Source organism: Ochlerotatus camptorhynchus, unplaced genomic scaffold (assembly GCF_037179485.1).
Source record: "Ochlerotatus camptorhynchus isolate MF236.1 unplaced genomic scaffold, CSIRO-AGI_Acam_v1.1 ptg000202l, whole genome shotgun sequence".
Taxonomy (NCBI): domain Eukaryota; kingdom Metazoa; phylum Arthropoda; class Insecta; order Diptera; family Culicidae; genus Ochlerotatus; species Ochlerotatus camptorhynchus.
Window position 1 is genome coordinate 688,338 of NW_027040692.1, and position 23,695 is coordinate 712,032.

The 23,695-nt window shown below is 40.0% G+C and overlaps 1 protein-coding gene across 3 annotated transcripts in view; it reads right to left on the reverse strand.

Moving 5' to 3' along the window:
* The window catches only part of Oatp30B (Organic anion transporting polypeptide 30B), a 236,670-nt gene extending 214,239 nt beyond the window's left edge, over positions 1–22,431 (reverse strand). For 2 of the 3 annotated variants that reach the window (XM_065223912.1, XM_065223909.1), the window contains exons 1-2: positions 22,071–22,431; positions 10,585–11,348 (exon numbers count right to left, since the gene is read on the reverse strand). The gene's annotated coding sequence lies outside the window, so the exon portion shown is untranslated. Of the gene's footprint in view, positions 1–10,584; positions 11,349–22,066 lie in introns of all 3 variants that reach the window. The other variant, XM_065223910.1, reaches the window with a different exon arrangement.
* Between the last annotated feature and the right edge of the window lie 1,264 nt (positions 22,432–23,695).

Consider the following 23,695-nt stretch of genomic DNA (forward strand, 5'->3'; position numbering starts at 1 on the left):
ATTATTATGAGAATTCAACAAGAAAAAGAGTTCTAAGAGTGTTCTGGCGATACCATAGTGCGAAAGATTAATCCCAAAGCTAAAAAAAAAAAATATGATTGCTAAAAAACGCTGATCTTTAGAAAGAAATTCTTTAAAATACACCAAAGGGTTCCTAAAAAAATTGCGAAAGATTTCTGCTGTTTTGAATAGAGTTAAAAGGAAAATTTTAAAAGAATTTCAAAGGTATTAAATAGGATTCCAATCAAATTCTTAAAGGGGGTTTCAAGGAAATACCAAAAAGAATTCAACTGTAATTATTACGCGGAGTGTTTTCTGGTTTATTTCAGAAGAATTCTATGAAAATTCAGAGCAGAATTCCAAGTTAATTCTGGAATTCATATCATGAGAAACCCTGGAAAAGAATAGTTCAGTTTCGGTTTTTACAAATATTTGTTTCCAAAGTCCACAATCTTCAATATTTTCTTTTAAGATCTATGCACATTACATCTGAAATTGAAACGATAAAAATCAATTTGAAATATTGCTGAGTGATTAGATTCTAAAACCAAAGACTAAGACGGGAAACCGAAGAAAATTATGCAGCAAACAGAGCAAGACATTCATTTGGTAAAGAATTACTCTGTTTTAATGGTTTCTTCTGAAATTCTGGTGTAAACATTTGTTCCTATGGTGTGATTAATTTATTTTTCCTGGTTCTCTCGTCGAATTCCCGGGTTTTTCCCGGCTTTCCCGGTTACTTTTCAAATTCCCGGATATTTCCCGGTATTCCCAGTTTTCCCGGTTTGCTGACCCTGTGAATTCAAAAAAGATTTTAATAAAAATTCATAGAAATTTCTCCTCCTCTGTTCAGAGGAAAATTCCAAGAGCATTCTGAGAATAATTATATGAAGTTTGTGAAAAACAACGAAATCGAAGCATAAGTTCTCGTAGTTTTTTTTGGTGAATACTTAGGTGGTGAAGAAAATGCTAACAGGAGGATTACAATTAAATCTGAGAATAACTTCCAGAAGATCTTCAAATAAAGTCGGAAAATAATTTCAGGAGAGATTGTCAAACAATTTAAGGGGAGATATCTAAGGAATTTGTGAAGAGAAATAAAAATTAATTCTTAGGAGACTATCAATGTGAGTAGGATTCCAAGGAAAGGAGTGAGATTAAAATGTAAATCTAAAATGAATTCAATGAAAAATCTGAGAATCTTTCCACAATTTTTCTTATTTGGGAGAATTTCAAGGTAATTCCTAGGAAAATTAAAAAGAAAATTGAATTCGGAGGATAGTTTCAACGACATTTTGAGGAATATTGCAATGTTATTGCGAGAAGTGTTCTAACTATATTCTTGTGATATTCTTTTTAGAGAATTCAGAGAAGCGTTCCAAGTGAACTTCTGAAATAATTCCTAGAGCTGAAATCAGGGCGCAACAGCTTTTGTAAACAATTACTTCTCTCGGGGATTTCTTGAAAGTCAAGGCTCGCCCACGTAAATCAACATCGACATCGGGTAGGGGAAGACTTCTCCTACCCGATAGTTATGTTGGTTTGCGTGAGCGTGCCTTGAATTCCTACGCCCTAATTCCAGCTCTATCTAGATTTTTACGTAAGTTTCATCGCAAGTTTTCAACATGAGTGTGCAGAATTTTTCACGTCTCACTGTAACTTTTAAACGTGTGCGTGAATCCTGATGAAATTTTCACCACTGCATACACCATCCCTCCAGATCAAAACACTACCAACAGTTTCTTTCAACGACAACTAGATACGCTAAAGTAATTAAAAAGAAGCAGCCAAATACTAACCGGAACAGACTTTATTTGCCCTGGAAATGCTCACTTATGTAATTAACTATAATCCATTAGTCAAATCTATAATTAGATCAATTTCCTAAATCTTACTTTTAAATAGATTGCTCAGTCAACTACCGGAAACAGTACAATGCCCTCCAGTATCCCCATCACCCTGTCACTGTGTTCAGGATGGTGGTGCTTCCAAAGGCAAACAATTTCAACCTTGTTTCATGTTTTCCAATCGCCTCCAAGCATGGCTTCTTCTGTTATACCCTGTTCGGGTACGCCTTATCTTCGTTGGCTATTTGTCTTTCGTCATTTGTTTTTCTTCTGTTCGGAAAATCTACAACGAGCCGTAAATTTGAACGCGACGTTGATAAAGGAGGTCAAACGCAGAACAGCTTCCCAAGTGAAAAGTAGATAGGTTATCGTTATCATATTATAAATGAGTCTGAGAATCATTCTCGATGATCTTTGTTGACTCGATAGTAGCGACATGTTCCTCAGGGACCTGTTTTGATCAATAATATTTTTAAAATCATCTACAGTCATTTAGGGGACGTGATCGTCGAGCCAAACAATACCCACAGTTTCAATACGAGTTTCAAAAACCATGACTGCATCTAAATCAGAACCACATTCCAATTGTCATCGTTTCATCGAGCTCTCGCTAGGCTTCGCATTTAAATCTACCTTACATAATTAATTATGATTTTCGCGACACGAACGGATCACCTTCCCAGTTGCCGTCACCGTCACCGTGGTGCACCGCGCCAAACCGAGAAAGGTGAAATTGAGCGCGAATTTTAAGAGTTTCTCTTTGACTCAGCGCGCGCACATGCTGCAGCAGGTTTCATTACATGTATCTTTCTTTTGTTTTATTCTCCACACCGTTCAGCCTTGTTCCTTCCTCTCTATTGTTGTTGTTGATTGTTGTTGAAGTAGTTCATTATCTGTGTTTTCAGTTCGAGCTTTCTGGTCGGGGAGCAAGTAGTTATGTAACATCAACCTCGTGGTCTCGTGAAGCCAGTAGTGCGATGTAAAATTGTGTCCCTTTCCCTGATTTTCCTCTTCTGTTTTGTGCAAGCATGCTCTCACTCAGCCCAGCCAGCGCTATTTGTTGGGAGTTTTAGAAGAACAAAGAGCAAAGATTGCGACCCAGGTTCTGGCCCTGTTTGATGGTTGGCAATGGCGTCTTGCAAGCGACTGTCCTTGGTTCTAATTAGATCAAGCATATTGAGAGGGATTTGTACTGGTAAACAACGAGAGCAAGGTGGCATTAAGAGGCGAGATTCAAATTGGTGTTTGGATGCGCTATATTTACTTTCTCGGTGGTTGTGGATGGTTCGTGCCTATGTAGGAAAATTAGCTTGTGCCGTTTTATGAGTAAGTGCATTCTGAGTAGAGTAGCTGTCCTGAGCGCTTTATAGGTCAGATTCAGAACCAAGGTATGCTTGTACTTGTAAATACGGTGTAAATTCTGAACCAACATTTGTGGGAAAGCTTACCGGCCCGGAAAAACACGTATTGATTTTTCTAAAATTATTGGAAAAAGATATCGAACATCTAAAAAAAAGTTCTTATCACTAATGTTAAATCAAATTTCATTGTGAAATCATTTTTTTCTATGTTATCGTAGCAAAAATTTGGACTCAAAAGACCTTTTGGTTTCATTTAGAGTTCAAATTTTACGTGTAAAAAAATGTTTATGTTCTGAGAAGAATTCCAAAGAAATTCTGATGATAACCTCAAGGGAAAGTCTGATCACAATTTTGGCAAGAAGCCCCGAACGAATTCTGACATAAATTCCAAGAGAACTTTGATAAGCATTCCAAGGGAATCTTAATCTAAAGATCGAACTGAGATTTTTTTCATGCGAGGATTCAAAGGGAATTCTAAAAAAAACTAAAACTTCTGGGAGCATTTGCAGGAAGGGGAGATTACTTATGGAATGCTGGAGAGAAATCCTAGGGAATCATCGAAAGTAGTTATGAGAAGATTTCCATGTTGATTGTAAGGTGAATTGAAGGGAGATTTCCCGAAGAACTCTCGGATGAATTTGAACACAATTTTGATAAAAAATCAGGGAATTTGGTCTGAAACCGTGCTAAAAAAACCTTTTAACAAAAAAGTAAGAGGTAGTATCGGAGCTATTAGGGTGTTCAACACGGATGAGGCTGGTAAGCTGTATTTTTTAAGAGCGAGGCATATCTGCTGCGCTTTTGAAAATTGATAAAGTCTTAACTGTAACAGATTGTTGGAAAAATTTCCTATCGATTGGCGTATTAATAATTAAAATTCATCATCTCTGGATCAAAACCCGACCACTTTAATGCAGCGACCGACATTGGTTTTTGAAATTTTACCCCCAATGTTGCCTTAAAATACAAAGTATGTTAGATTTAAACTTATGGGCACTGACATCCGATTGATGACCTTGACAAATGTCCAGAAAATACTCTTTAACAAATTAATGGTGGTCCTGAAAAGGACCGTTTTGTCGTAATGGTTGAGTAATGCTGAGCTATTAGGGTGTTCAGCTGTATGTTGTTTGGAACGAGGGTGACGTTTGGCATAGGTGGCCCACAGCGACTCACGAAGAGCTACTTAATCCGATCAGTAGCGGTGCGGTTTCTTTCTCCTTCTTCGGTGACAGGGCTGGTAGTGTTGATAATAGGACCATTTCAATGGTGACTCGGTGACCATAGGAATGGTGAATGGTGACAAATAGGACCATTTCAATGGTGACTCAAAAATTTAAATACGGTTTGATATTGAATTAAACTCCATTTTTGTCATGGAACCTAAAACTACATTTCATAAATTCTTCTAGTTATAACGCATACCTCAACAGAATCTCTTGTGAGGAGGATTTGAAATGATTTGAATAACTTTCTAATGATAACGTTATGCATAATGATTGGATTTTCCTGAATTTATGTAATTTTTAGTGGTTTTGCGATACATACTATTTATTGATATATTATACTGATATTATATACTGATATATTGATAAAACCTTTCAACAAGAGCGGATGGAATTCGATTGTGAAATCTGTGTTAGGGAAAGCGTTTTTTGCAGGCAATCGGTGACAGAGTTATAAGTGGTCAAAACCTGACCACTTTTCGTAACGCGGTAGATTTTGGTTTATTAAAATTGCATCCCCAATATGTTGCCGAAAGACGTAATCCTACGTCGAAAATATACCACACCAACCGGGAGATTTACTTTTTTAATTAACATGATGAAATTAGAAGCATTTCCATAATGATCTGGTAGAGACTTCCGAAGAAAGCTTAGAAATTCTTCAAGAAATTCCTGCAAGTTCAATCTCGCCAACTAACAACACAATCAGGTAGGTTGTTTGCGTAATCGATTTACGAGAAATCAGTGATTGAAGCAATTATTTACAAAAAAAAAAACAGTTTCGCCCAAATCTCAAATCAGACCGGAAATGGCGAATGTAATATTTGGGGGAACCAAGAAAGAAGCTGCCTCGGAAATTGGAAGACTCAACCAAGGGAATCTAGAAGAACGTTCATGGAAGTTGGAATAAACTTCAAGAAGAACTCGGGGGGGTCTACCGAGGGATGTCAGATGAAACTTCTGAGCAATTCTACGCCAACTGATGAATCGATTTTATTTTTACTTCTCCTATGAAACTTCGCATAATTGTTCACTAGGGGCAATGAAGCAATTTTGTGCGGGAATTCGAACATTTTGACTCACGCCTGATTTTTCAAAATTGGCGTATTCGATTTTTTTTTCTATAAATCATAGCATGAAAACGGCTCTAATTGAAATGATGTCTGAGACAAAGTTGTAGGAAACTAGGTAATCAGAAAAAAATACCAACTAAATAAAAAAAAATACATATTCGTAAAAAAAATTAAAAAAAAACTGTTAAAACAATGTTTATGGAAGTTAAAAAATGTTCAAATTTCTTAAAGAGACAAAATGGATACTTCAAAATTAAACAAAATCATACAATATCAATTTTTAGTATAATTTTTGAACTTTTTTTTTCATAAATAATTTGTATTGTATTTTATGCAGAATGCATAGATCGTTTCTCATGCATAAATCACGATTTGTTTTCTACAAATAGTTATTGTTCTACGATTTTCGTCAATTTTTAGGTGCCCATTGTGTGCATTTCAGAAAAGTTACAATTTTTAATAATTGAAAGCTTATAAATTTAAAAATATGAAAACTGCACTTTTTTGCTATTGAAATTTTTAACCATTTTTATTTATTTTTTGACGAAAATTCATGCTACGATTTATTAAAAAAATATCAAATGCGACATTTGTAAAAAATTGTTTTGAGTCAAAACGGCCGAATTCCAGCACAAACTTAGTTCATTGCCTCTAGTGAACAATTATGCGTAATTTCAATGAACTCTGAGAGACAAAACCAAAATTTTGTTAAGTTTTTTGCTATTTGGCCTGGAACTGCTCTGATGAAAATAGGTACATAAAAATTAGGTAGGGCGGGATACACTTTCAGCTAAAGTTGGAAAAAATTTCCGAAGGAAGTTGAAATAAACTCAAGAGGGAAGTTAGAATAAAATTGCGGGTGAAATCGGAAGGCACTTCTGGGAGCAATCAGATGAACAATTTCGGAGAAGCTGGAAGAAACTTTTGGGTAAGGAGACAGCAATTTCCGGAGAAAATTCCGGGGAAATCTGAAAAACCTTCGTCGGAAGACACTTCCAAAGGAAGTCGGAAGGTACTTCCAGAGGAAGTCGGAAGACACTTACAGTGGAAGTCGAAAAACACTTACTGATGAAGTCGGAAAACACTTCCAGAGGAAGTTGGAACCCACTTACACAGGAAGTTGGAAGACACTTCTAGAGGAAGTAGGAAGACACTTCAAGAGGAAGTCAGAAGACAATAACACAGGAAGTCGGAAGACACTTCCAGAGGAAGTCGGAAGACACTTCCAGAGGAAGTCGGAAGACACTTCCAAAGAAAGTCGGAAGACATTTCCAAAGGAAGTCGGAAAATACTTCCAGAGGAAGTCGGAAAACACTTCCAGAGGAAGTTGGGAGACACTTCCAGAGAAAGTTGGAACACACTTACACAGGAAGTTGGAAGACACTTCCAGAGGAGATCGGAAGACACTTTCAGAGAAAGTCGGAAGACACTTCCAGAGTAAGTCGGAAAACACTTCCAGAGTAAGCCGGAAAACACTTCCAAAAGAAGTCGGAAGACACTTCCAGAAGAAGTCGGAAAACACTTTCAGAGGAAGGCGGAAGACACTTCCAGACGTAGTCGGAAGACACTTCCAGAGGAAGTCGAAATACACTTCCAGAGGAAGTCGGAAGACCCTTCTAGAGGAAGTAGGAAGACACTTCAAGAGGAAGTCAGAAGACAATAACACAGGAAGTCGGAAGACACTTCCAGAGGAAGTCGGAAGACACTTCCAAAGAAAGTCGGAAGACATTTCCAGAGGAAGTCGGAAAATACTTCCAGAGGAAGTCGGAAAACACTTCCAGAGGAAGTTGAAGACACTTCCAGAGGAAGTTGGAACACACTTACACAGGAAGTTGGAAGACACTTCCAGAGGAAATCGGAAGACATTTTCAGAGGAAGTCGGAAGACACTTCCAGAGGAAGTCGAAATACACTTCCAGAGAAAGTCGGAAGACACTTCCAGAGGAAGTCGGAAGACCCTTCTAGAGGAAGTAGGAAGACACTTCAAGAGGAAGTCAGAAGACAATAACACAGGAAGTCGGAAGACACTTCCAGAGGAAGTCGGAAGACACTTCCAAAGAAAGTCGGAAGACATTTCCAGAGGAAGTCGGAAAATACTTCCAGAGGAAGTCGGAAAACACTTCCAGAGGAAGTCGGAAGACACTTCCAGAGGAAGTTGGAACACACTTACACAGGAAGTTGAAAGACACTTCCAGAGGAAATCGGAAGACATTTCCAGAGGAAGTCGGAAGACACTTCCAGAGGAAGTCGGAAAACACTTACAGAGGAAGTCGGAAGATACTTCCAGAGGAATTCGGACGACACTTTCAGAGAAGGTAGCAAGACACTTCCAGAGGAAGTCGGAAGACACTTCCAGAGGAAGTCGAAATACACTTCCAGAGGAAGTCGGAAGACACTTCCAGAGGAAGGCGGAAAACACTTCCACAGGAAGTCGAAAGACACTTCCAGAGGAAGTCGGAAGACACTTCCAGAGGAAGGCGGAAAACACTTCCACAGGAAGTCGAAAGACACTTCCAGAGGAAGTCGGAAGACACTTCCAGAGAAAGTCGGAAGATACTCCCAAAGGAAGTCGGAAGACACTCCCAGAGGAAGTATGAAGATACTTCCACAGGAAGTCGCAAGACACTTCCAGAAGAAGTCTGAAGACACTTCCAGAGGAAGTCGGAAGACACTTCCACAGGAAGTAAGAATTCACTTCCACAGGAAGCCACACGATACATTCAAAGCAAGTCGAAAAACACTTCCAGAAAAAGTCGCAAGACTTGCAAGACATTATTGAAGAATCATCCAGGACAAGTTGATAAAAACTTGAGAAATTTATAGTTGAAGATGCTAATTTCAAATAACAGACTAAGGTGGTAATTTTTATACGATAGATGGAGAAGATGAAAGTATAGAGTTGATAGTTCCGTTAGAGTATGGCAGTGTGAAAATTGCATATAGATAGTAGATAGCGAGCTAGGACAACTTTTAAGGAAGGTACAAATCGGTTTTTTCATCTCTCTTTACAAAAACTCCCCTTTTGGAGAGGGATGGTGAGGGGTGTCCCTCAGTGGTGGAAAGTACTATCAACTCTATACTTTCATCTCTTCCATCTATTTTATAAAAATTACCACTTTAGTCTGCTATTTGAAATTAGCATCTTCAACTATGTAAATCGTTGACTTCACGCAGAAGTAATACTAAACATATAGTCAAAGTGTTGAAATTTGTTTTCCTGATACACACGCGAGTTTATTCTCCCAGGCAGGCTCAATAAATGAGATTTGAGAATGATTTTCGGAACGCTGCTGACTTGTATCTCGTTACCGGAATAAAATATTTCCTGACTCCCGGAAGTTCACGGCAAGAGCCATCAGCTGTTTACATATTCCCGGGTAGGCAAAAATGGTCGGGAAAAGGAAAAACTAGATATAAGGGACATAGGGGTACATGGGGCAGTTTGGACGCCTTAAAAAATCAATACTAATGATGCAAAATTCAGTGAGACATTCGAATGATCTTCAACCAAATGGATGGCCCCATATACATCATGAATACAAATTTAATATATAAAGCAAACGTTTGACTCGTATGCGCCCTAGCAAACAACCGGTAAGCACATTCTGTTCTCATGAAGATTTACATGAACAATTACTTTCTGTAGATAAATTAAAATTAAAACTACTGCCTAATTAAAGCTATATATGTTCAGTTCTATTTTTACCAAAGCAGCTGCTTCAAAACGCGATATCATATGATAATGTTATATTTTTAAAACGATTAATGCAAAATCGGAAGATATAAGTAGCAAATGTTTGAAATATGAGAGGTGCTCAAATTGCCCCGAATGGACTTAATAAATATTTGTTAAGAAAATCTTAATATCGCATCATATAAGAAAGCAGCTTAAGGAATTTTAACGATTGATTATTAGAAACTACTGATAAACCATCCCAAGAAGCACACGTCCATCATAATAAGTTGCTAGCACTTGATTGCGACTGAAATAAGTTACATACAACTATCCACAACTGTTCAGTGAGAAGTGTGTGGCTAGTCTAACACTTTTCGAATATTCGCAGATTAGAAAACTTTTAGACTAAAATTAAATTGATTATAGATATGTTATAGATTGCAAACTTAAAAAAGCAAGGGTTTGAGACTAAGATTAAGATTCTGATATTTGAAAAAAAAAATACCCAGATTCAAAATTCTTCAGATCTGAAACATTTCTTTTTCTCTCAAAATCAGGTTTAGAAAACAAAATTGATATCCTGGGGCTAAATCATATGGTAAATCTAAAAACATAATTGCCCTCTAAGGGGGCAACCCCGGCGTAGTGGTTAGCATCCATACCTCTCACGCCAAAGTCACGAGTTCTAAACTCACCCCCGGACAAGTCACGAATTACCCAAGAGCGTTAAAGTGACTATAATTAAAAAAAAAATGCCCTATAATAAAGCACTAACGAAAAGAAAAGGGCGTCATTTTCATTTTCTAACCCTCGCTACGACGCTGGCTGACATTTTCTTCAAAACCTGACTGTCAACAGGCCTAAAAACAAACGGCAAGTACTTTTTAACAGTTGCTACTTTTATTAAAATTAAAATTTCCCTAATCCAGTAATGCGTGTTGTAACTTCTAAATGTTTAGTAAAGCAAAAAATCATATGAAATATGGTTTTTATATAAAAAAAAAATAACATGCTCGAAGGACACACGTCGTAAATTATAGTTTTACTGCTTACTGTTAATTTGCAAACATCCCACGATATTTTGGATTTCCAACCAGCATATATTGAAGTTAGAAGAGAAGTGAGGGAGGGGAGGGGTAAATGAAGTCCGTGAGCACTAGAAACGAAGGTGCATAATATTCCAGAGCATTGTTTGACAAAAAAATGAACACTCTAAGACTTAATTTACCCCCTGACATAATAGCTAAAGAAGTGGCGAAACCACCATTTTCTCAATTTATTCACCACAATTTTCTCAGTCGAGTATGTACTCACAGCAACCCTAGCACCTTAGCACCAAACGGCTAAGAAATAAATACAATGGTCCAACTAGCATCAAAGTTGACGAAGAAGTTCGACTTACCTTTTCATCAGTCGAAAATAAGTCCCCGACAGAGTTGCTACAAGTTTTGTTCCTTGCTGCTTGACTCAGCTCTAACACATTCCCTCAATCAGGGCACCAACTAAATTCTTGCTTCCACAATCTTTTCCACCACAAGTTTTCCTCCCTCGCACTCTCTCCCTTACTCTTCGCAGCTTCAACCAACTTTTCCAAAACTATTCTTTTCAGCCCGGAGCCTCTCTATTGCCTCACTTATTTTTCTTCAGATTTAATTTTTGCTCTTCTTTCGACACTTCATCTACGGACCAACATCGCCACCATCAACAGCCGTTGCAGCAGCACTTTGCAAGATTGCAACCGAATCAGAGCCAACAGAGAGCTTCACAACAAAATTTGAACCACTCTTTCGATCGGTCTCTTCTCGTCTCACTCCACCATTTTCTGCTGCTCCATCAACATCCTCATCTGTAGTAGTTGCACGCTCTCGTTCGCCTCCAGCATCCATCAACTCACAACAAAGAGCACAACTTCTTTCACATTCGGCTAGCAGCAGCAGCGTAGGCTCCAATAAATATCGTGACGTATTACCGGATTATTACGATCGCGGGCACAGTGCATTAAACACACTAGTGTAACACAAAAATGCTAACAGAAACACTTACACACAGACGAATTCAAGTCGTCGACGTCGTCGTCGTTGTCGTGGATTTCAACGTTCCGTTGCAGCACCGACGGCTGTGGAGTTTCACAAACGGCGACTGATTGCTCCACCACCAGCCATTATTCTGTGGAATAAAAATCGAATGAAAAGAGTCAAAAAACAGCTGAACCAAACTAAATCTACGTAGGGTAGAGAACGGCTTCAGCCGCCCCGAGACCCTATTCCAAGCATGGGGTAAACAATAACTTTCAGTGCTCATTCTCTGCAGCATGATATTTCACATCATAGAGCAGGTTTTAGATAGATTTTCGATAAATTTTCGCGTGCTAGGAATAGTGGTCTCGGGAGGGGGCTGAAGCCGGTCTCCACCCTATCAATATTTATACGTTATATTGGAGGAATGTGTTGTATACATATTCGGTGCACATATGGATGGATGATTGCAACGACCAAAAATTAAACCATTGCCGGGCTACGATTGCCTGCAGACAGTTGGTATACCGTAAACATTCACCGAAAGCAAACCACAGCAGCATTCGAATCGGTGTATATATGAATTTCGAAAAGAAATGCATCATTGCTACAGTGTAGCAATGCGTCAATTCTGGAACGTCCAGTCGCCCAAGATTCTTCCAATGTACCGGTTATAATAGTAGGTATATACTCAATTTGTGGGCAAAAGCGCGCGGAGAGGAGGAAGGCAGAAAAACTCGACTTTGGTGTTATACCGGCAATACATTGGGAATGAGGCCATTTAAAGGGAATTTCTTGTAAACAAGGTAAAAACTGTCAAAATGGTCGCTTTAAAGGAATGTGAAATACGCAAAATCTCTAAATTGGAAAAATCTTGCAGTCACCTACGTTATGATTTGATCTGCCAGTTCCAATAATCTATTACCAGTTCCACTAAAACATTGTTTTTTAGGCAGGTAGGGCATGAAAGAAGAGAAGACAAACAAAGTCTGTGGGCTACAGTATTCGTTGAGTAGATATTATGAAAAGCACGAATGAGTTACGCAAATGGATGATGGTCATCTAGGTATAATTAAAACGAAAAAGCATTCCGGTAGAGCTAAACAGATGAAGGTTATCAGGAAATGGAGCGGATCTAATGAAAACCATTTAGAGCAAACCAGTGCAGAAATTTGAAACAGTTTCTTAAATGTTGATTTTTAGTCTATAGATCTATAGTCGAGCACCAACATTACCTTCACTTGACACATTCGAAAGCGAACCCCGGTAATCTGACCGTTTTTAATCTAAACACTTTTTAGTTTGAACCCCGCTAATCTGCACGCCGTGCAAATTAAAAATTGCTCAAACGTCATTTAGCACTTGAAATTGAGTAAAGCGAAATGGAACTATGCGAAACGGAACGCAGAATCAAAACAAATAAGACTACCAGAAACTCGTTTTTCTGATGGTGATAGGGTTACTAGAAGTTCAAATTAAAAATAGACCTCGTTAATATGCACGAAGTGTCGTTCAGATTAACGGTGGCCCACGGTATTACCATAGAGGTAACTCTAAGACTAGAAGGTCCCAAAATAACGTGCTCAACTTTTTGGCTCAGCTCTGGTACTCTCTTCGGTCCCAAGCTAATGATTCACCCCTCGAAACATAGGAAAAACCAATAACCCCTCATTTTATCTGTCAAACTTTCATAGCGAATCAAAACAAACATTGCGTAGTACTAGAATTTCGACTAGAATAGGGTACGTTAATCGTTTGCTTGGGACCAATAGGCTAGTCAAGTGGTGAGCCAATTTAAAATCGTTAGTTTCGTATTGATTGTTGGTATTACTGTAGCATCTTAGGGCTTTAGATTTAACGTCTGTCATTAGGTTTTGTACTTTCATTTACTGCCCATAATCGCATGACTGTCCCATATGGATAGGAAATCGAGCAAAGTATACGAGGGGGAAGGTAGGATCTGCAATGTCTAAAACTTGGTCTACGTGGTTTATGGACAGCCCCCAACTGAACTGAACTGAATGTTGCACCCAGCTTGTAAGTTACTCATAGATTTCGTTAGTCACAGCTGCTGTGACTCGAAACGCATTATGAACTACCTTGCGACCTCATCGTTTCCATGCTTATGTGGTGTATATTTTGCGGAACAATGATTTTTATTTAAAAAAATATATCTCTTAAACGACTCCTTCGACATAGCAAACTTTTTGATGTAATATTTAAAATTAAATGATCTTTAAATTAAAAATACTAAAATAAGAAGTTGTTGAAGACCCTCGCAGTGAAAATCAAGAAAAAGCATTTGTAACGTATTTTTTTTCATACAAAATCATACAAAATCAAATATCTCTGAGTGTTCCATAATTTTCCTTAAAACTAAATTAAAACTGGAACGCCTTCAGGGAGAAATCTGACACTCTCCTCCTTCAGCAACGCGATCCGAACGACATCTCGAGTTTCACGGAAGTACTCTACGAAGCTACAACAGTATCTATCCCAAGGACGAGTAGCGTACCTGGGTGAAAAGCCCTACACGCTATTTTGAGGCTACTCAGTGACTGGGTGGATCGCACTCATTTTTGCATGCTGTATAGAGTTGTCAAAAAATGAGTAAACTGGTTTTTCTCTGATGAGTGAGATCTACCCAGATTCTGGGTAAATGGTTCTGATATAAATCATTTCGGTTAGTAGTGCCGGCAAGAAACGAAGACGAGGCAAGGGATCCGGACGTATTACTCCCAAGGATTTGAACAAAGGACAGGTGCCTGGTTTCGGTAAGGCCAACATTGTATGGCTAGGATTGTCAGCACCGATTATTCGAGGTCGCGAGCTTGTCCAACAGCAGCAGCTTCCGGAAGATAAGGAGCGGGAAGCCAAGCTCAAGAAGATTCGCGATGAGATGGTGAACTTCAAACGGATGAAGCTCAGTCCCCTTGAGCGAGGTTGGCCTGGATATAAAATGCCTAGTTGTAGTATAAGACCGCCGTATGCAGTTGGAGAGGACCAGTTTAAAGGATTCGACACCAAATTTAATTTTCTTCCCGGACGAAAAAATGTATATGCAAAGCATTCATTAGGGCGTTTATTCGTTTATATCGAAATGGGTAAGGTTTACTCAGTTGACAAATGTCATCATCTGAGTAACCGTTACCCAGTTTCATCCATTAGCACGTTTAATCAAATTTGAGTAAAAGCATGTTTACTCATTTTTGAGTAACTTCCCTTTTGGGTGAACTGAGTGATTTTCGACTCAAAAATGAGTAGCATCGAAATAGCGTGTACGTTGGTGGAACGAGGATACCAAATTTGGGGTGAAAGCTCGATACAAAGCTTTACGCCGGCTTAAGCGACTCGCCGACCCTGGTAGGAAGGAAGCGCTGAAGTTTTACCGAGAACGCCATCTCTCGTGCAGACAGGTGATCCGTGACGCAAAGCGATCTAGCTGGATGGATTTCTTGGATTCAATCGACGAATCCCAATCGTCGAGTGAATTGTGAAATCGCGTCAACGCTCTGAGTGACAAGCGGCGGTCTACTCCACCTACTATCCAAGCTCATGGCACCTCGATCTCAGAACCGAAGGACATCGCCGACGAATTAGGAAAATATTTTGCCGGCCTGTCTGCTGTCAGCGCGTCAAACCACCCACAAGCAGCATTCGTTACTTGCGAATTCCACCCGATGTTCCTGCTCTCCAGATCAAAGAAGCTCTTACATTCCGGGAGCTTCAATTTGCCCTCGGCAGCAGTAGTGGTAAAAAACCTCACCCTCGACGGAAAATCTAGGCTACTCGCCCTCTTCAACGATCTATGGCTCACTGATTCGTATCCGGACCTATGGAAACAAAGCTTGGTTGCGCCCATTCCGAAGAACAACACGGCGAGTGAAGAAGTCTCCTCCTTTAGGCCGATTGCACTCACTTGCTGCGCGGCAAAAGTAATGGAGAGAATGGTAAATCGTCGTCTTGAGCAGTTCCTGGAGTCAAACGGCCTCCTTGACGAACGGCAGCATGCGTTCCGCCAACGACACGGCTCCTCCACTTACTTTGCATCCCTCGAGAAAGTACTTAAGCAAGCCCAGAACAACGGTCACCATGCGGAGTTAGTCTCCCTTGATATTTCAAAGGCGTTCAACAGGACATGGACACCTGGTGTCATCAGGCAGCTCATCGGCTGGAGCCTGGAAGGTCACATCACACATTTTGTACGGAATTTCCTCCTTGATCGTACCTTCCAGGTGATTGTCGGGAACACTCGCTCGGATTCGTTCCCCGAAGAAACTGAAGTGCCCCAGGGATCCATCATAGCGGTAACGCTATTTCTGGTGGCAATGAACGGGGTATTCAGCAGATTGCCCAAGAACATGCACGTAATCGTTTATGCCGACGACATACTCATCGTCTTAACGGGACGAACGACTAAGCGGACCAGGAACATAGGACCAGTGGGCGCTTTCGGTTAGTTTCCAACATCCAAGAGCATCAGTGCGTGTTCTGGGGGTAGTACTGGATCGCACTCTAAGCTTCAACCAGCACTTCAGGATGGTGAAAGAAAACTGTCGTAGCCGCATCAACATAGTCAGGACCATCTCCCGCCAGCATCGCTCCAGCAACCGTGAGATCCACCTTCGTGTCGCTCGGGCTGTTATCTTCAGTCGACTTTTCTACGGGCTCGAAATAACTTGCTTAGCCACCGAGAAGCTCTACCACATCCTCGCTCCGGTATACAATACCTACGTACGCATCGTATTCGGCCTTCTCCCTTCCACGTCAGCAGACGCCGCATGTGTGGAAATCGGAATCCTCCCTTTCCGCTATCGATCTGCTGCAGCCATTGCTACGAAATCCGTTGCCCTCGCTGCTAAGACATCCGGGAACCAAAGGGTCTTTCTCCTCAACGAGGGGAACAGAGCCCTTCGCACTGCAGCCAACCGTGACCTCCCCCCGGTGGCCAGGGTCCACTGGCATGGAGAGAAGAGTTGGCGATCAAACGGCGTCAAAATAGATAAGCGGATTAAGAGTGGATTCAAAGCCGGAGATAACTCTGTAGCTTTGAGACGTTCTGTTGCAGAGCTTCTCGGGTCGGTTTATCCGGGCACGTTCATCGCTTTACGAACGGATCGCGGTCGCGGGCTGGAGTTGGACTCGGAGTGACAGGACCGAACACTGCAACGAGTCAAAGTCTACCGGAGGAGTGTTCCGTCTTTTCCGCTGAAGCCGCAGTTATTCTAGACACAGCCATCACTCCGGCAGATCAACCGATCCTCGTATGAACTGACTCACACAGCGTCATCCAAGCGCTGGAAGCCGAAACCCCGAGCCATTACACGCTACGCCCCACCTTCAACCGTCTTTACGTGGATCCCCGGACACTGCGGTGTTCCCGGAAACGAGGCTGCGGACAGACTGGCGGGATCTGGTGCATCCCGTCCCCGCTACACCAGGAACGTACCCCTCCTAGACGTCAGGCGTTGGATTGTGAATACCATTATGGAAGCCTGGCAGCAGAAATGGTTCCAGCCACGGACCACTTTCCTGAGGAAGATCTAGGAAACCGTACGCTCCTGGCCGGATAGCCAAAAGTAAAAGGACCAGCGGATCATCTCAAGACTCGAGACCGGCCATGCGAGGATTTCCTGTAATTTCGGTGGGACACCTTTCCGCAAGGTCTGTTCAATTTGCAGCATCCCGCCTGGGTGGAACACGTGCTGTGTGTCTGCCCGGTGTTCCAGAAGCTACGCGAACAACATGGACTCCCGGAGAGCGTCAGTTATCTGCTTGGTTACGACCCCTCGACTTTGGCTGCGCTGATCGCCTTTCTGAAAGAAGCCCACTTGTATGATCAAATCTAGTGTTCCTCACGTTTCTATTTTTTTTTTCTGCCGTCGGGGTTTCTCCGCCGGACCGGGCACTGTCTCCTACGGTGGAGCTCTTCCTTGTTCGCGCACCCAGTCCTCGCCACAGCCCCGATCGCATCCTGACCTAACATTAAGTTTTTAAAATGTTGTCTGTCTCATTCGTTGGGTAATCAGAGCCAGTTATACGTCACGTTCATGTCAAATTGAAACCTATTTTTTTGGCAGGATCTAGCCTGACCATAGGCTGTATAACGTGATGAACTAGCCTACGGCTAAAAATCACGGTATAAAGAAAAAAAAACAATTAAAGAACCGTATATGTCTGTTATTAGATATAAAACGTTCAGAATATAGAATAAGCTCCGCATCCACGAATTTTACATCAGATTTAACATTTGCATTTTGCCATGCAGGTGTCACGCGTACCGTAATCCGGGGGCAAAATTGATCATTATGGATTGCGTTTTTAGATTTCACTTAGAAAATTTCCGGTGATATATATCAAGAGAAATTCTGATAGCATTTCATCATAAGACTCCAATGATTGCTTTGACGTGATTCTCATAACAAAAAAGTAGATTTTGCTGCATGAATTTCAGTTTTATTTAACTGAAATGGTCATAGGGTTGAAACGGTTGTTGTCGTTGACTTTAAAGTGGTATGTTTTAATCAAACTAAGTGCCAATAAACCTGAATCATTAAAAAAAAACTACGGTAAAATATTGTCCATTGTGAGATATCAATGGTTTTCTGTAAAATATACATAGATTTTTAAAGAAAATTTCCTACATTTAGGCGCAAATATTCATTTTAAAAATTCTTCTTTGTAACTTCTGCTGAAAATATACTTCGCGCAAGGATTTAAGCATCTGATTCGGGTTCAGGGAGCCCATATTTAATAATGACATTTACTAGAAATTTAATCGAAAGTAACTAATTTTCCCCCATATCGATATTTTCAAATTTGAGATTTCAAAATGCCCTAAAAATAAACAAGACAGTCAATAGACTTCGCTGACGTTTGTGAAATGCACAAGTATTAGTGCAGACCTCGGGATAAATTATAAGTATTAGTGCAAGAAAACCTTTGAATTTACCCAAAGTTTTGTACTAATACTTGTGCAATTCACAAACGTCAGAGAAGTCTATTTGGTAAGTAATCATGCAGAATGATAGAGACCTTATAGCTACCGATTTTAATACCATTAGTTTGTCAATTTCGTTTAATGTAGAAATTTATTTCTATATTTATATTATTAAGTGATCAATTTCAGCGACGGTGAGGTGATTGCCTCTCACCCCCGTCGGTAGCATTGGTACTCAGTACGGAAAACAAGATCGACGGATTACGGTATATTTGACAAATTTTGTAATCCATATTTAGTTTCAAATAGTGACAACTGTTTTAAACTTGAATAACAAAAAAAAACACTATTTAATATTTAGTTGAAGATACTAATTCCAAATAACAGATATTTTTTACACGATCGATGAGGAAATGAAAGTATAGAGTAGATAGTCCCGTTAGAGTGCGGCAGCGTGGAAATTGTGTATAGAGAGTAGAAAGCGAGCAAGGACAACTTTGAGGAAGGTACGAATCGGATTGATCATCTCTCTTTACCAAACTCCTAAGTTGGAGAGGGATGGTGAGGGGTATTCCCCCGCCACCACTGACAAAACCGATTTGCTCATGTACCTACGATGTGTTGAAACAGTCTTATCGCTTGTACCGCACTCGTTATCTGAAGGGAGGCATCTAGTCGAAGGTTTGGAAATTGCAGCTATTGTTACCTCTACCACGATATGTGCTCCTGTCATCGTCGATTTGACGATCTCAAGGGGACACGGGTAGGGGAGGTACTCCCATCTAGAGTTATGTGCTTTAACTAATTTGTTTGTATTACTTCTGCGTGAAATTAACGATTTACATAGTTGAAGATGCTAATTTCAAATAATAGACTAAAGTGGTCATTATTACACGATAAGGAGATGAAAGTATAGAAATGATAGTTCCGTTAGAATACTTAATTTACAAAACGTTCTCTATATGATCCTTGGTTCACGAGTTATAAATTTTCAAAGCACGTGATGTCCGGGACAATCCGAAAACTTCAACTAAAAGTTTCCTAATAAAATAGCCACTCCGATGTTTTTTTTAGTTTTTCTTTGCGTTCATACAATCATAAACTCTACCTCTACTCATAAATTTCTGAGACCCTTCGATCCAAACCTGAAATCTTAAGCTACGAATGTTATCAAATTCTGGCTGTCGGAATAATGATTTAAGAGGGGTGTACCGAAGTGAAGTGACGTATTCAGAAATGGCCATTTAGATTTATTTTTTGCAAGATTCAAAATGGCCGCATTGTAGCTAAAATTTTAATGTGTTTCATGCAAATCGGAAAAGCTCACGTCTGATCGATTCGTAATTTGGTTGGGAACTACTCAATTGAAAGAAGTAACTGCACATGCATTCTAAGGTGAATTCTATGAAAGCTCTGAGTAGGAATCCATAATAAACCGATTCCAATCCTTTCGGATGCAACCGTGACAACATCCAGGGCAGACTGCGCTTCCTTGGCCTCTTCAGGCCACACAAATGCCTAGTCCTTTACTGTTCAAACACGCCATTCAAAGATCTGACATGAATTCGATTTTGTTTTTCAACAATACCATTTATTTACTATATTTATGGGTTAAATCGTTTGAAAAACAATAATACGGTGTCTATTCATTTTTTGCCCAAGCTTGCATCACCAGAAGCAAATAAAAACAGAGGACATAAGCCACATATCAATTATCATCCCAGACTTGTTCCGTCTGAAAATAATTAGATATTCTTAAACGGCTCAGTGGTGGAATGGTCCAAAGAGGTCGTGTACCTCGGCCTAACACTAGACAGCAAGCTTCTTTTCAGGGAGCACGTTGACAAAACCAAAACCAAGTCTAACATCTTGATAAGATTACTGTATCCACTCATCAACAGGAGGTCTACCCTGTCCCTCAAAAATAAGCTTGCTGTCTAAAAACAAATCATCCTTCCCGTAATAGAATACGGGATGCCAATCTGGGAGAGTTGCGCCAAATGCCATCACCTCACTCTCCAAAGGATCCAAAACAAGATCCTTAGGATGTCAGTCCCCCGTCCCACGTGGACTAGAAATTCTGAAGTCCACCGCCTGGCTGGTCTTCAGACACTGGAGTTACGGAGAGCTGACTTAATCGCAAGGTTCAGAGATTGCTGTAGGCGATCCGATCAACAGATCGTCAGGGATCTGGCACGTTAGGCTAAGTTAGGTTAAGTAGGTAGAATAACAAATTAACAAATTAATACATTCAAACAACATACTTCACAAAAAGAAAAGTGAAAAACATTACACAGTAAAAAACAACATATACAACACAAAATCAAAAAGTCCACCAAAGATGAAGAGTCCTTCTAGCTAACCTCTTGCCCTGTATTAGCAATTGTAAACCACATAACAAATCAAAATAAAGAAGAATTTACTTTACATATCAATTACTTGCAAATTAAGTAAAAAATCGTACAATCTTTCATTAGATAAATGAAAGGACTCAAACCATACTTCGGGCAGTAGCCGGTTCCGGGGGTGTAGTGGTAAGCGTGACTGCTTTCTCACCCCAATGGGTCTGGGTTCAATCCCAGTCGAGGTCGGTGGGATTTTTCTGAGGCATAAAAATCTCTGGTCACGTCTTCCTTCGGAAGGGAAGCAAAGCCGTTGGTCCCGGCCCATGTGTGTTTGAATGTGTGATATCCTACGCAGGTGTGGAAGCTGCCTTTCTGCACATTCGATTGCCGTCAATGGATGGCAATCGATGTCCGTCGGTGATTGGCACTAGATTGTGGAACAGAGATCGACGTTAAATAAAAAGGAAAGAATACTTCGGGCAGTAGAAAGTTAATTTTTTTTCATATTTTCCTGGGCTAAAAAGACAATTTGTAGCTCTTTATTACATTGGTATACGTATCACTGAACAGTTTAAAAAATAGCAGTGAAAACCGTTTGCTTGAAAATAAATGGAAACACTGTGCTTCTGAGACCCTTACTTGATATTCAAGGAACTATAAATGTTTAGAGGTAAAAGTTGACATCAGTTAATTCGCAAATAATAGATTCGTTGGAGTTAAAGCCAGTTAATTTTTCTGAATTCTAGATTTTGAAGACAATTTTTTTTTTAGCTGATATACCTTGTTAGCTTATATTATAATCATTTAGACCATGCTATGTTTAGTGAAATCTTATTGCTGAATAGCTTTTAAAATATGCAACATTTTTAAGATATTTTTCTGATTAGCTTTGTATTTTTATTATATTGCCGGGATAAACTCGATCATGTTTTAAAAATTGTTTGGAATAAAGTTCATTGTAAAGTAACTACTACACAGAAAATAAAAAAAAAAAACAGTTAAAAAAATTGCAACGAAGAAGCTGGTTGAATCACCAGTCACCTCTTCGGCTTACACCATCTTTTTCTCATCCAATTGCCAAAACATTTCCCTCCTTTGTCCTCTCAATTCTTCAACATTCATCCGCTTTACACGGACCGAAATTCGCACTTCCATCAAATAGACTTATCATTTCCCACTGATTTAATAATACTGATCAAATTTCATCGATAGGGCGAAAATCTTCGCCAGATATAAATCAACAATAACAGCAAAGAAAAAGTTGCAAGAGTCTGCGGAAGAACGACCGAAAGAAAACAACTTTTGCAGTGCAATTTTACCGTCGTAAATATTTTATAAGCACTCAGCCAATAACACCACTCAGCATGTAGCAGTAGCGACCAGCAACCCCCGCGCGCATACATACGATCAATAATATTTTTTTAAAGAACATCACATCCGGAAGCAGCAGGAAAATAAAACAACACAAGTGCTAGTTTCTTATTCTTGGCATATTGCGACGAAGACGGGTGACAACACAAAGAAAATTTTCCTCATTTTCCTCCCTCGCCACAACTGGTGATTTTCCACCATCTCGTCACACACTTACCCGTTGTGTTTGTTATTTTGTTGTTCGCTCGCTTGCGTCCCGACTCAGGCAGGAAGAATTAAATTCAGAAAAGAAACAGCACTATTTTCCATCCATTTTCAGTGTTGTTCGCTTGCTCTTCCGTTTTCACCTTGCACTTTTCATCTCACGCACTTTCGTAACACTCGGTTGACTTTTTTCGAACTTTTCCCATGATCGTTACGAAATTACTGCTGATACGGTTAGCAAAAATAAAAAAGACCTAAATCCACACAATAACAGTAATCACAATCTCATTTACTTTATTTTTTTCCTTCAATTATTCTCCCACTCACAGAATGCACAATCCAATCGAATCCACACTGTTCAGAAGACGCGATGTTTTTCCACTTTCTTCGAACTCCTCCCGCAAACTACTGACAGCGAGTTGGACAACGAAAGACGATCATGGCTGCTGTTTTTCCGTCAGATTCGTTGCACGAGCTCACCAACACTCGGCCAGCATCATCATCAAAAAAAAAACAAGAGAGTCCCGTAACAAAACTTTGAGAGAAAGAGGGAGCGACAAGGCAAACCAAACAGCATAAACATAAAATGCTACGGTACCTACAGAACTGACGGAGCATCGACCAACTGAAACAGCATCAGCATTAGCAGCAGCAGTGGGTGCTCTCTCACGAGTCAGCTGTTTCGTCCGGTGAGATTGCGAGAAAGAGAAGCGTTCGATGGTGTGCGTGTGATAGCGTTGCGTCACTGTCGCTGCTGTCATGCTGGGCTGACTTGGACATTAGTGGGTGGTGCAGCATGGAGGGTTGTTTTTTACAGCATGGGTTGGATTTTATTGAGCATTTTAGTACAGGGAAGACTCCACCTGACGGGGAGTAGAATAGCCGAGTGGACCGAGTTTTGATTTGGCCGTTCGGAAGATGAGCTCTGTCTGATTCGTTGAATAATGAATAAATAAATAAATTTGTTATGAAAATGGAATAATGGAATGTAAGGTTATGCGAATGTCGCGATATGTCGAGTGTTACCGTTTATTAAGATTCGAATCGGAATTCCGCAGAATTTCGCGGAATATTTTTAAGCTGCAAGTATTTTTACTTGTTTCGTTTCGTTTAAATCAGAAAATTTCAGGTTCAAATACTTCCATGTTAAGCAAATATTGCGAAATTCCGCAGAATTTCGTTTAAAGATAGTAAGAAAGAAAAAAAGAAATTTGCAAACATATATTTTACAACAGTGCACGAGAGGGCAGAAATTGACAAAACCGCGACTAAATTGAATATCTGGGCCGACAAACGGTTTCAGACAATATGTTATACACCCCAAGTAACCAACAAGCCTGCTAATTCGCCTTTTTGTAATAACTCTCCAGTCTGGACAAGGCATTATATTGCAAAAAGGCGAATTAGCAGGCTTGTTGGTTACTTGGGACATTATTAAAGGAAAAACTATGCTGAATCGATTGCTGGTGATGTCATTAACCGGAGGCTTTTTCCTGACGATATAGAAGGCCAGGATCAACCCAAGTTCCCGATAAAATAGGAAATGCCACTATCTATCGACTTAGTTTTACATCTTACTTGATTGACTAATAGTTTTAAGTATATATGGTACAACGACACTATATACACCCTCAGGGA